This window comes from Triticum aestivum, chromosome 4A (genome assembly GCF_018294505.1).
Source record: "Triticum aestivum cultivar Chinese Spring chromosome 4A, IWGSC CS RefSeq v2.1, whole genome shotgun sequence".
Classification (NCBI taxonomy): Eukaryota; Viridiplantae; Streptophyta; class Magnoliopsida; order Poales; family Poaceae; genus Triticum; species Triticum aestivum.
Window position 1 is genome coordinate 486463915 of NC_057803.1, and position 12913 is coordinate 486476827.

Here is a 12913-nt window from a genome sequence, read left to right on the forward strand (position 1 = left end):
GATCAGTAGCCTGGATGGTAGTAGGGGTACTAACGAGCGGGCATCCATTCATCCCACTGCCGAGGCTCCTCCTCTGCCTCTACAGCAGCCTGAGCGTCTCGGTAGGCGATGATGTCCGCAGGCACTAACCTATATCCGCCCCTGGCAACAGAATAAAACAAAGCAGGAGCAGGCAATGGAATAATATCAATAGTCTCAATGCTAAAAACCAGGTTATAAGGAATAGGGATGTTAGGAAACTCTTTATCAGTGAAAATGGTGGTGATCCATAGCTCTGCGGTCTAGGTAAACTTTGGTCAGAGGATAATCATGATGGCGTATCTCAACATTAAAGTGAGCCGCCAAACGAGTAGCAAAAATCCCACCATGTATTTTACCCTTGGATTTATTAATATGAAGGAGATGAGCCACAATAGCTCCCAAGCTATAAGTGTTGTCGCCCTCCAGTGCATGATGTGAAAGTGCAAGGTCTGGTGAACTAAGTGCACCCACCTTCTCTCTAGCAAGCAAGCATTTTGCAATTAAAAGTGCAAAGTAATGAACAGGAGGAAAATGTAAGCCAGCGGCAGTGGTAGATGACACCCCTCTCTCATCTCCCACTGTCAAAGTGCGATAAAAGGTCTCAAACTCCGTGGCCTAGGCTCGGCTAAGCTTCCATCAGAAGGGATCATGCAAATGTCACAAAATTCAGTAAGTGGTATCTGATGGTTTTCAGCATATAAATCAAAGCTCACTTCAGGAGGATTGTTCCTAGGCAGGAAAGTAAAACTGTGAACAAAAATGTTTGTGAGGATTTGATGTTGTTCACACTTATCTGCAATGTAGTCGACGAGGCCGGCATTAGCAGCATATTGTGTGAACTCCTGAAGGATTCCAGCCTCTTCCAGGAACGGAGTATGCGGCCATTCACACGGCCGTACTTCCGCCAACCTCCGAGGATGGAAATCGCTGTCAGATGACTCCACAATAAAACCCTTGGAGTTCTTCTTAGTGGCAAACTTCCTAAAGATATTCATGGTTTTCCTATAAAAAAAATTCTGAAATTTATTAGCCCACAAAAATTTCTCAACAAAATTTCACAAAAAATGATACCAACTACTCATAGAGATACATAGAGGTCATAGCAAGCATTCAAACTACTTAGAACTCTTAAGAATTTAACATACAAGCTCATGTACAGCAGCACCAAGAGTAGCTAATTATTCAAAATATAAACCATTAAAACAAAAACTAATTGGACAAATGGTGCAGTCACATACCAAGCAACAATCCCCCGAAACAGTTTCGGAAACGGAGCTTCGAGCAAAGAGATCGAAATCCGCGGGCTTGAGAGCAAGAACACGAGAGAGAGAGCAATGGACATTTTTTTTCTAGAGGTGAGTGATGATGTGGTGTGAAGAGATAAGTGAGGTGGCCCACGTGGGGACCACAACCTACTAGGGCGCGCCTGGGGGTCCTGGCGCGCCCAGGTGGGTTGTGCCCACCTGGTGCACCTCCCTCTGATATTATTTGCACCAGAAATTTCGAAATACTCAGAAAAAAATCGTATCAAATTTTCAGAGCATTTTGAGAACTTTTATTTTTGGGTCATTTTTATTGCACGAAAAATTCAGAAAACGGACAAAACAAGGCATTTTATTTATTTTAACTAGTAAAAACAAAATACAAAAAGTAAGGATAGAAGGTAGTGCTTACTAAATTCATCAATTTCATACCTCTCAAAAATGATTCGTTAATAAGGTTAATCAAGTCTTATTAACAAGCACTTTCGATTAGCGTGAAACCAAAGAACTTTCGTAAATCACTAAGTTACCTCAATGGGGATATGAATGTCCCCAACAATAAGCATTTCATATTTCTTTTTAACAATAGGTAGAGGTGTTTGAAAACTTCCAATAGTGATTGTCGGAGATTTTTCAATATCATTAATATCATTCACTTGGAATTGTTTCTTCGGAAAGTGCACCATATGTTCATTACCATTGATATGAAAAGTGACCTTGCTTTTATTGCAATCAATAATAGCCCCTGCAGTATTCAAGAAGGGTCTACCAAGGATAATCGACATGTTGTCGTCCTCGGGCATCTCAAGTATAACAAAGTCAATCAAAATAGTAACATTAGCTACAAAAACGGGTACATCCTCACAGATACTGATAGGTATGGCAGTTGGTTTATCAGCCATTTGCAAAGATATTTCAGTAGGTGTGAGTTTATTCAAATCAAGCCTTTTATATAAAGAGAAAGGCATAACACTAACACCAGCTCCTAAATCATACAAAGCAGTTTTCACATAATTCTTTTTGACAGAGCAAGGTATAGTTGGTATTCCTGGATCTCCAAGTTTTTTAGGTACTCCATCTTTAAAAGTATAATTAGCAAGCATAGTGGAGATTTCACCTTCCGGTCTTTTTCTCTTATTTGTGATGATGTCTTTCATATACTTTGCATAAGGAGGCATTTTTAAGATATTAGTCAAGCGAGTACGCAAAAAGAATGGCCTCAGCATTTCAGCAAAGCGTTCAAATTCTTCATAATCATTATTTTTAGTTGACTTGGGTGGAAAAGGCATAGGTTTTTAACCCACAGTTCTCTTTTCTTTACCATGTTTTCTACCAATGAACTCTCTTTTATCATATCTTTTATTTTTAGGTTGTGGGTTATCAAGATCAACTGGTGGTTCTATCTCAACATCATTGTCTGGTTATTTTTCATTTGGTTGAGAGTCTTCATGAACCTCATCATTATCTTTTTCATTACCACTAGGTGAGTGTTCATTACCAGATTGAGTTTCAGCATCTGAGATAGAAGTTTCATTATCATTATCAGGAGGTTTCTCTATATCAGGTTCACTAGAAGCATGCAAAGTCCTATCATTTTTCTTTTTCTTTTTCTTTCTAGAAGGACTAGGTGCATCAGTGTTAACTCTTTGTGAATCTTGTTCTATTCTTTTTGGGTGTCCCTCGGGATAAAGTGGTTCCTGAGTCATTTTACCTCCTCTAGTTGCAATTCTAACAACAAAGTCATGTATATTATGATTCATTTCATCAAGCAATTCTCTTTGAGATTTAGAAACTTGTTCTGACTAGGTTTGAACCATAAAAGCATGTTTTCCAACACCTCTAACATCATTTGAGATTCTAAATAACAAGTCACTCAAGAGAGCAATCATATCAGAATTATATTTCAATTGTTTCAGAACATTTGCATTGAAGTGATCTTGTTTTCTAATGTATTTTTCAAACTCATAAAGGCACTGGCTAGGATGCATATTGTGCGGATTGTCATTATCATTGAACTTCATTAGAGAATTTACCTCTACCACCTTAGGCAGTGGTGGTGTATTAAGCCCATGTATTTCTTCAATAGGAGGTAGATTTTTAACATCCTCGGCTTTAATACCTTTTTCCTTCATAGATTTCTTTGCCTCTTGCATATCTTCAGGACTGAGATATAATATACCCCTCTTCTTCGGAGTGGGTTTAGCCGGTGGTTCAGGAAGAGTCCAATCATCATAGTTTCCTAATATGTTATTAAATAATTCTTTAGCTTGCCCAACAGTTCGTTCCCTGAAAACACAACTAGCACAACTATCTAGGAAGTCCCTAGAAGCATCGGTTAGTCCATTATAGAAGACATCAAGTATTTCATTTTCCTTAAGAGGATGATCAGGCAAAGCATTAAGTAATTGGCAAATCCTCCCCCAAGCATGTGGGAGACTCTCTTCTTTAGTTTGAACACATTTCAATATTTCCTGTAAGGCAGCTTGTTTCTTATGAGCAGGAAAATATTTTTTAGAGAAGTAATAAATCATATCCTAGGGACTACACACACAACCAGGAGTAAGAGTATTGTACCAAGCTTTAGCATCACCCTTTAATGAGAACATAAATAGCATCACCCTTTAACCATGGAAAGGATCAGATTCAACCAATTTAATTAACTCTGGGTCGACAGAGAATTCATAATCCTTATCATCAATAAAAATAGGTGAAGTAGCAAATTTAGGATCACATTTCATTCTAGCATTCAGAGATATTTCTTTATACTTGCATAACAATTTCTCTAGATCATCTCTATCCTTACAAGCAAGAATATCTCTACTTGTCTCCTCATTCATAACATAATCTTCTGGTACCTTAGGCAATTCATATCTAGGAAGGCTAGTTCTAGCAGGTGTTTCAGGAGATTCAGTTTCAAGCTCATCATCAGATTCAACAACATCATGTTGTATTACTCTAGCCATTTGTTTATCAAGAAAGTCACCAAGTGGCACATCATCATTATCAAGCAAGGTACAAGCATCATCATTAGCATTGTCCATAGCAATAAATTGCGACATATTATAATTAATAGAATGTGGTGGTGTTGCAAGTTTACTTATAACAGAAGTTGAATCTAAAGCAGAACTGGTTGGCAGTTCCTTACCTCCCCTCGTCTTTGAGGGAAAAATCTTAGTCTTAGCATCCTTCAGATTCTTCATAGTGACAATATGATAATAATCCCAAGTGACTCAACAAATATAGCTATGTTCCCCGGCAACCCACAAGTATAGGGGATTGCAACAGTTTTCGAGGGTAGAGTATTCAACCCAAATTGATAGATTTGACACAAGGGGAGCCAAAGAATATTTGAAGGTATTAGCAGCTGAGTTGTCAATTTAACCATAGCTGGAGATGAATTATCTGCAGCAAAGTGATCAGTAGCAAAGTAGTTTGATAGTTTTGATAGTAGTGATAGCAGTAACAGTAACGGTAACAGTGATAGCAGTAATTTTGTAGCAAGTGTAACAGTGATGATAGCAGTAGTAACTTAGCAAGAACAATATAAGATAAATTTGTAGGCATTGGATCGGTAGCTTGTTGGATGATATTTATCATGAGACAGTTATAACCTAGGGTGATACGACACTAGCTCTAGTTCATCTGTATAATGTAGGCATGTATTCCGTAAATAGTCATACGTGCTTATGGAAAGAACTTGCATGACATCTTTTGTCCTACCCTCCCGTGGCAGCGGGGCCCATATTGGAAACTAAGGGATATTAAGGCCTCCTTTTAATAGAGAACCGGAACAAAGCATTAACACTTAGTGAATACATGAACTCCTCAAACTATGGTCATCACCAGGAGTGGTCCCGACTATTGTCACTCCGGGGTTGCCGGATCATAACATGTAGTAGGTGACTATAACTTGCAAGATCGGATCTAAAACATGGATATAATGATGATAACATAAATGGTTCAGATCTGAGTTCATGGCACCTGGGCCCAAAGTGACAAGCATTAAGCATAGCCATGTCATAGCAACTTCAATCTAAGAACATGGTGGATACTAGGGAGCAAGCCCTTACAAAACTAACTCAATTACATGATGAATCTCATCCAACTCCTCACCGACCAGCGAGCCTACGAAGGAATTACTCACTCCCGGTGGGGAGCATCATGGAATTGGCGATGGAGAAGGGTTGGTGATGATGAATAACGAAGATCCCCCTCCCGGGAGCCCCAAATGGACTCCAGATCTGGCCTTCCGATGAAGAACAGGAGGTGACGGCGGCTCCGTCTCATGGATCGCGATAATTCTTTCTCCTTGGTTTCTTTGGAAAAGTAGGATTTTGTAGTATTAGTTTCAGGGTCTACGGGGCCACCAGGTGGGGACAATCCACCTTGGTGCGCCAGGAGAGGGGGCGCTCCCTGGTGGGTTGTTCCCACCTAGGTGCCCCTCTCTAGCGGGTCTTGGCTCCAGAAATTCTTTTTTATTATATAAAAATTCCTCGCGAAGTTTCGTTCCATTCTGAGAACTTCTACTTCTGCTCAAAAACAACACCATGGTAGTTCTGCTGAAACAGCGTCAGTCCGGGTTTAGTTTCATTCAAATCATGCAAATTACAGTCCAAAACAAGAGGAAAAGCGTTAGGAAAAGTAGATACGTTGGAGACGTATCACTCTCCTGCGCTTGTATCGTGCATGCTTGCATGTGGGACATGCACGAAATTCTTTGTACTCACCACGGTATAGTATACAATCATTCACACAAGCATGTATCTTCCGTACTTCAAGTTCCAATGGGCAAACAATTTTCTTCGCTTCATTCGTGCTTCTAGGGAGCACATTTTCTTCTGGAAGAATTTCTTTGAAAAGACCTAACATCTATGTGAAGCCCTTGTTTGATAGACCATTTCCTTCTTTAAATCTGAGAAGCGCCAGGGTGGCACTCAGCTTGGAATATTTCTTTTTGCAACTTGGATACAATTCTTTCTTGGAGTCCGCATCAATGGTTGGCAGATCCTTGTACCCAATCATATCCTTTTTTGGGCCCTCGAAATCGACAATCATAGCAGCAAAATCTGGCATATCAAGATCGTCGTCATCTGCGTCGACGTCTGCCACAACCCTAGTTTAGTCCTTGTCTGTCAGTGCTTAACCTTCCATGCATCATGTTAAAATATCGGAAACTTTAAATGGGGACTGATAAACCCTAGCAGCTAATGAATTCAACTAGGGTCGAAATAAAATCTTTTTCAATGAACCCAAAATGCCCTCTGAAAATGTCCATGATTTCTGGTAAAGGTGAAAACCTTTCCCAAAAATGATGCTCATATTTTTAGGCCATTCTGGCTTTTTGAATTAACTCATATTGTATTTGAATTGGGGAATTTAAATACTATTAATATGTTTAAATGCTCCAACAATTTTGGAATTAGTTGAGGGCCTGTGGAGTAATTCATTTAGTGCCCATAACTATTTTCAGAATTTTTAAAAGTGATTTGGTTTGAAAACCAAATTAAAACAAATTTGTATAAATATAAAACAGTAAGCAAAATAGAAATTAGAGAGGGAGGGAGTATCTGTAACTTACCTGGCAGCCTAGTAGACAGCCGGCCTAGTCAGCCCAGCCGGTGCTGTCTTCAACCTTTGCCAGTAGGCAGAGGCGAAGTCGCACGCGCGCACGCGGAGGCCTCCACCTCCTGCTTCGTGGTGGCAGCCTCCCCGGCCTCCTAACCGCGCCACGGAGACGCCCGCGGTGCCCTTGGTCCTCTCCTATCTCTCCGGACCTCCTTCCCCTTCTCTGCTCTCTCTCCAGCGACCACCCAAGCGGAGCCCGTCGCCGCCGTCCACTACCACCGCAGCCACCATCCACCCCTCGCCTTGCTGATGCGTCCAGAAGAACCGCCATTGTCTCCTGCATCGTCTACACCAACCCGTTCGACCGTGGGAGCCCTTCAGCGTCGTCCTCGAGCTCATCTTCAACCTTTGGCCACCGGCAACTTCATCGTCGATTCGCGGGATATTGAGCGCCCCGGCTTCTCCTTCGTCTATGTTCGACTCCTAGTGAGCTCGCCCCTCTTTCCCCTCTGCCCCCCTGCTTGCTCCCGCCCTCTAGCCATAGCCCCGAGGTCACCCGAGACCGCCGTCCGCCATGGCCGGCGAGCCCGCGCCCCCGAGCCTCTCCTGCTCGCTCTAGGGGCATCGACACACCCCTGGCGCCCCCAGGAGGCTGCCTAGCCACTCTGTTTGCTTGCTAGAGCACTGCAGCCCCGGACCCGCTCGAGCCGAACTCCGGCCGCTGCTCCTGCCCGCCGCTGTCGCTGCAACACGCCGTCCCTAGCAACCCCGCTTGCACCGTTGGATGCGGCCGAGTGCCAGCTTTCCAACAGGATCGACCGCGGCCGAAACCTTCCCCTGTAGCGCTTCCTGCATCGTCTCCACCGTTGGCTGTGGTCGTCGCCGGCTAATCTTCGGCCGGCTAACGTGGCCTAATTAGTTTAGGCACTAACAACCCCACCTGTAACTGATAGCGGGCCCCGCCCGGCTAACTAAGTTAGATTAGTATTAACTAAGCTTGGTTAGTTTTGTTATACACTGACATGCGGGACCCACCGGTCAGGTTTGACCTGGACCAGGTCAGTTGACAGCTGACGTCACACTGACGCCAGGCTGACACAGTAAATCCTTTTCTGGATTTATTCTAATTCGAAATAACTAGGAAATTTCAGAAATTACCCTAAACTTCTAAAATTCATAGTAAATAATCTGTAACTCAGATTGAACATATTTATATATGAAAAATGATCAGAAAAATCCAAAGAATCTGAATATGGAATTTTCATGCATTTTTGAACAAGTTAACCCCACTGGTTAGGACAATTCATGATTATGGAATAAATGGTAATTAGTTTTGGAGTTGGAATTTGCTATAGGTTTGAATTCCACTTCAATGAATATGACTAACTGTTGCACTAGGTCAATTCAGTACTTTAATATGACGTATCATTCATATGAATGTGCATTGCATTGATTGTGGTTCCTTTTGTGTTCGCCGGTGGTTGTTCCCTCTTAGTAGACGATGTTTCCGACGACGTGATCGATGACATCGATGAAGAGCTATACTATCTTCAGAAGTGGCAGGCAAGAGAAACCCCCTTGTTCATTCCTATACAATCCCACTCTCTTGCTCATGCTCTCTTTTACTACATTAGGACAACACTGTTTCAACTATTACATGCTGCGGTAGCTGAACCCCTTTCCTCTGCATGACCTGTCATTGCCACAGTAAATAGATGAAACCCACTAGCATGAGTAGGAGTTGTTTGAGCCCTGATGTGCCTACTCATTCATGCTTGTTTGTCATGCCTGCTACTACCTAGAGTTGAGTCAGGTCTGATTCATCGGGGATGAATTAGAGGTGTGTGAACATGTCCTACTGTTGTGAGATAAGTGTGTGAACACGATTTGTTAATGGTAGCGGTGAGAGGCCATGTAGGAGTACATGGTGGGTTGTCTCATTGAAACCGTCCTCAGGAACTGAGTTCTGTGTTTGTGATCCATGAACAGCTACTACCACACATTGGGCTCCGGGCACTCCAAGCTCTCTCGACTTATTAATCAACCTGATCTCTGTCCAGGAGTTGCGACTAGTTTCTGGTGTTTGTAGGTTGTGTTAGTAGTCTACCAAGTGGCACCCGATACAGGTGGGCTCGGGACAGACTAGGCACCATGGAACGGTGTACCAAGCGTAGATCCATCCGTCGAGGTGGGCTTGGGAACCCTGCACACATCGTTTGGGGCCGTGAGAGACACCCCGGCCGGATCTCCTTGCGGATGGAACCCGAATAGGCGATAAACCTGGACTAGAGACTGTGTGGTTAGTCAGGTCGTGGACGACTCCCTCGCCAGGCTTCTGCTTGAAGGTTGCCGAGATACACAACATGTACATGGTGGTAAGTGGCGAGAGCGTGTGTGAAGAAGTACACCCCTGCAGGGTTAACATTATCTATTCGAATAGTCGTGTCCGCGCAAAAGGACTTCTGGGTTGCCTGTACAGTTCATAGACAAGTGAAAGTGGATAGTCTAAAATGCGCAAGATAAGCGTGAGTGCTATGGAATGCCTTCTCGTAGGGAGACGGGAGCGGATCCATAGTGGTGTATTGATATGGTGAATATGTGGACTCGTGTGCGCCACCTCAAAAGAGTTACTTGCAGTCGTAGTTTAGGATAGCCACCGAGTCAAAGCTGGCTTGCTGCAGTTAAACTCCACCACCCCCTTTGTTGATACTGATGCATATGTAGATAGTTCTGATGTAAGTCTTGCTGGGTACATTTGTACTCACGTTTGCTTAATTTATGTTTTTGCAGAGAGACTTCAGTCTCGCTAGTAGTTCCGCGTGGACTTCGATGTTTAGCTTGTTACCTCAGCTACGATCTTGTACCCTCGGGAGGGTCTTGTAGATAGTCAGGCTTCTCAGCCATTTTCATTTGTAGTTGTGTGTACTCAAACAAGATAAGCTTCTGCATGTGCTATTTCTTGTATGACTTGAATGCTGGGTCCTGAGATCCATGTCTGTAATATCTGACTCTTCGGAGCCTTATAAATTAATACTTTGAGTTGTAGAGTTTTGTTGTGATGCCATGTTGTATTTGCACATATTGAGCATATTGTGTGTATGATTTGAAATGCTTGGTATGTGTGGGATCCGACAACCTAGTTGTCTATTCTTGGTAGCCTCTCTTATGGGGAATGTAGTCTAGTGCTTCCACCGAGCCATGGTAGTCTGCTACAGCCCAGTTTACTGGAGTCTTGTTAGCCCAGTTGCTACTGCTCCGGAACACTTAGACTGGCCGGCATGTGTCCTTCGATCCTGTGTCTGTCCCTTCGGGGAAATTTCACGCGGTGTCCTTCGGAGTCCTGTTAGCCTGCTACAGCCCGGATTCCTGGAGTCCTGCTAGCCCAGTTGCTACAGCCCGAATTCACTCGATGATGACCGACACGTTCGTTGCTGGGTCATGTATGCCTGTCCCTGTAAGTTAGCGCCACTTTGGGTTTACGACTAGTCATGTCGGCCCGGGTTCTTTGTCATATGGATGTTAGCGACACTATCATATACATGAGCCAAATGGCGCAAACGGTCCCAGGCCATGTAAGGTGGCCCCCGTGGGAATACCGTGCGTGAGGCCGCAAAGTGATATGATGTGTTACATGCTAGATCGATGTGACTTAGGATCGGGGTCCTGACAACGTCTTGGTTTTTCCAGTGGGCGTTTCAGCTTTCCGGTGTTCCATTGGTAGCTTGACGACAACAAGGACGTCCCGTCCATGCTCAGCGCCTCTGCCCTGATGTTAGATTCAACATCCATGTGACACTGATCAGGGTTTGGCATCTCGCTGCCCTGGGTATCTTCATCCATGAACTCCTCTTCACCATGTCTGGTACAACCTATATATCCATCCATGAATCCCCTAGAGACAACTGGACATCTACAACTTCATGTGATTCTGTATTGGCACAATCAGTACATGGACACAGGATGTAATCCACATCACCAATTCTCCTCTTTGTACTTTTAGCCAAATTCATGAACTCTGTCACGCCACTGATAAAATCTGCGGTTTTCCGAGTCTTCATCCATCGAGATCATTCCATCTGCACCACACGAATGGTAATTAAAAACAAAACAACAATATTAATACACGGATTAATTGCTCCCCAAAGATGCATGCATAAATCACAAGGTTTTATTTTCATAATTACTGAGGGCGCTCCATGTTGTTATCCAGGCGTGCAATGACAAAAATTAATGGCCAGTCAATTTACACGCAGAGTACTAGTACAACACTACCCTTAGGAATTTAATACCTTAATTAAGCCACTCACGAAAAGAATACCTTAATTAATTATCCGTGCGGCGACCCCCACCCAGTAGACAGAGAAGCACGATGCGGCGGCACGCCGAGACAGCAGGGTCGAGGAGCTAAGCTTAGTGCGGCTGCCGCCTGAAGTTCGACCTCCACTATCCTGCCATCGACCGCGATGGATGTGCTTGAATCATGCCGCCACCAACCTCGATGGTTGAGCTCCTCCTATCTACCGCCGCAGACTGAGGATTGACCTCCTATGACGCCGCCACCACCCATCGAACGAGGATTGACCTCTTCTCCAGTAGCCGCTGCCTAGGCCGCCACCGCCATCTCTATATGTAGAGCAGCTTTTGTTGACGGATATCCACAGAGTGGCTGTTTACATGGTATCACTGTAACTCAATTATATGGACAGGGTAGTACATCACATACGGTTATGTAATGGCAACCGTGTCTAACCTACGGTGTCTTCTAACATGGTTTGGTGCGGAAATTGTGTGTGATGTTGTAATACCTAACACAAACGACATGTATAAACAGTGTGCCGTATACAACATATAGTGCCATAAGTAGTTCCTGACCGTTAGCTTATCCCCATAGTTTCCCCATTTCCCCCAAATCCCTACATAGCCTCCAAATTCCCTCATGTGGCGCTGACATTGGGGGAATGCAGACGAGTGGTGCTGATGGTTTCGGTGCGGCTGCTCGTGCTCGTATCACCGCCACGACGGCGCTCACCGTCGAGCACTTGCCTAAGGTCATCAGAAGGCATGTGTACTAGGGATCCGAATCGTCCTGTGAGGTTCCAATCTATCCCGATCTTTTTTAGCATGATGAAACTATAGCTCCTTGTTGAATCCGTCCTGAATGACAGCCCCTCCCTCCAGGAAAGCGATCTGCCGCCGGATCCGGAGTATGACTCCAAACTCCCACAACACGAGTTCGACTCTGAGTTTTGCGCCACCGAGAAGTACCAAAAGCTGAGTTGTGTGCACGGGCACACTCCTGCTCGACGTGTATGCATGGAGGGGTTCGACATTGGCAGGCAGTTTCTCAGTTGCCCCTTAGAGGTTAGTGCTAAGTTCATCATTTTACTTCAGTTAATGCCACCGCTCATCCTGAATACTATTTAACATTGGCAGGGATATCAGGCTTGTGCCTTTGTTAACTGGCTGGATGAAGAATGGCATGGCAGGGCTCGGAGTGTTATCACCAAGCTCGCAAAAGATAACGTAAAGCTGATGAAGAAACTAGTTGATCTGGAATGTACAATCAGTACGATGAAGCAAGAAAGAATCAATCACAGGCAACAGATGAAAGCAAGAGACAAGAAGGAACTAGCATGTGTAGTTCTCGTTGTCGCATTAGCCATGTTCTATGCGCTGTTTGCAATGATGATTAGGGGTTTTGTTTGATAGTATTGCTAAAGCACATCTAGATGTGCTCTAAGTAATGCACATCTAGGTCCTATGCCATTGATGTTACGCGAAGATTCGTGCAGATATTTTCCATTGTCTTTTTATATTTTCCTTTGTAGTTTGATTATTACTGGCTTTATCAATAAGGAGAGATCAATGTATTGTTTGCCAACTGTCCTACTTCGTTCGTACCGGTACTGGTGCATAATCCCAAAACCCATTCCTTCTTTTTGTCCTGAAAAAATAAACCAGCCAATAGGAGTCCTGCGCAACCCCAGGAATTTGGAGCGATTGGTTACAAATAATTGCGGTTGATTATATCAGCGGTTAGATAATACGTCAACCCCCGCTTCAAT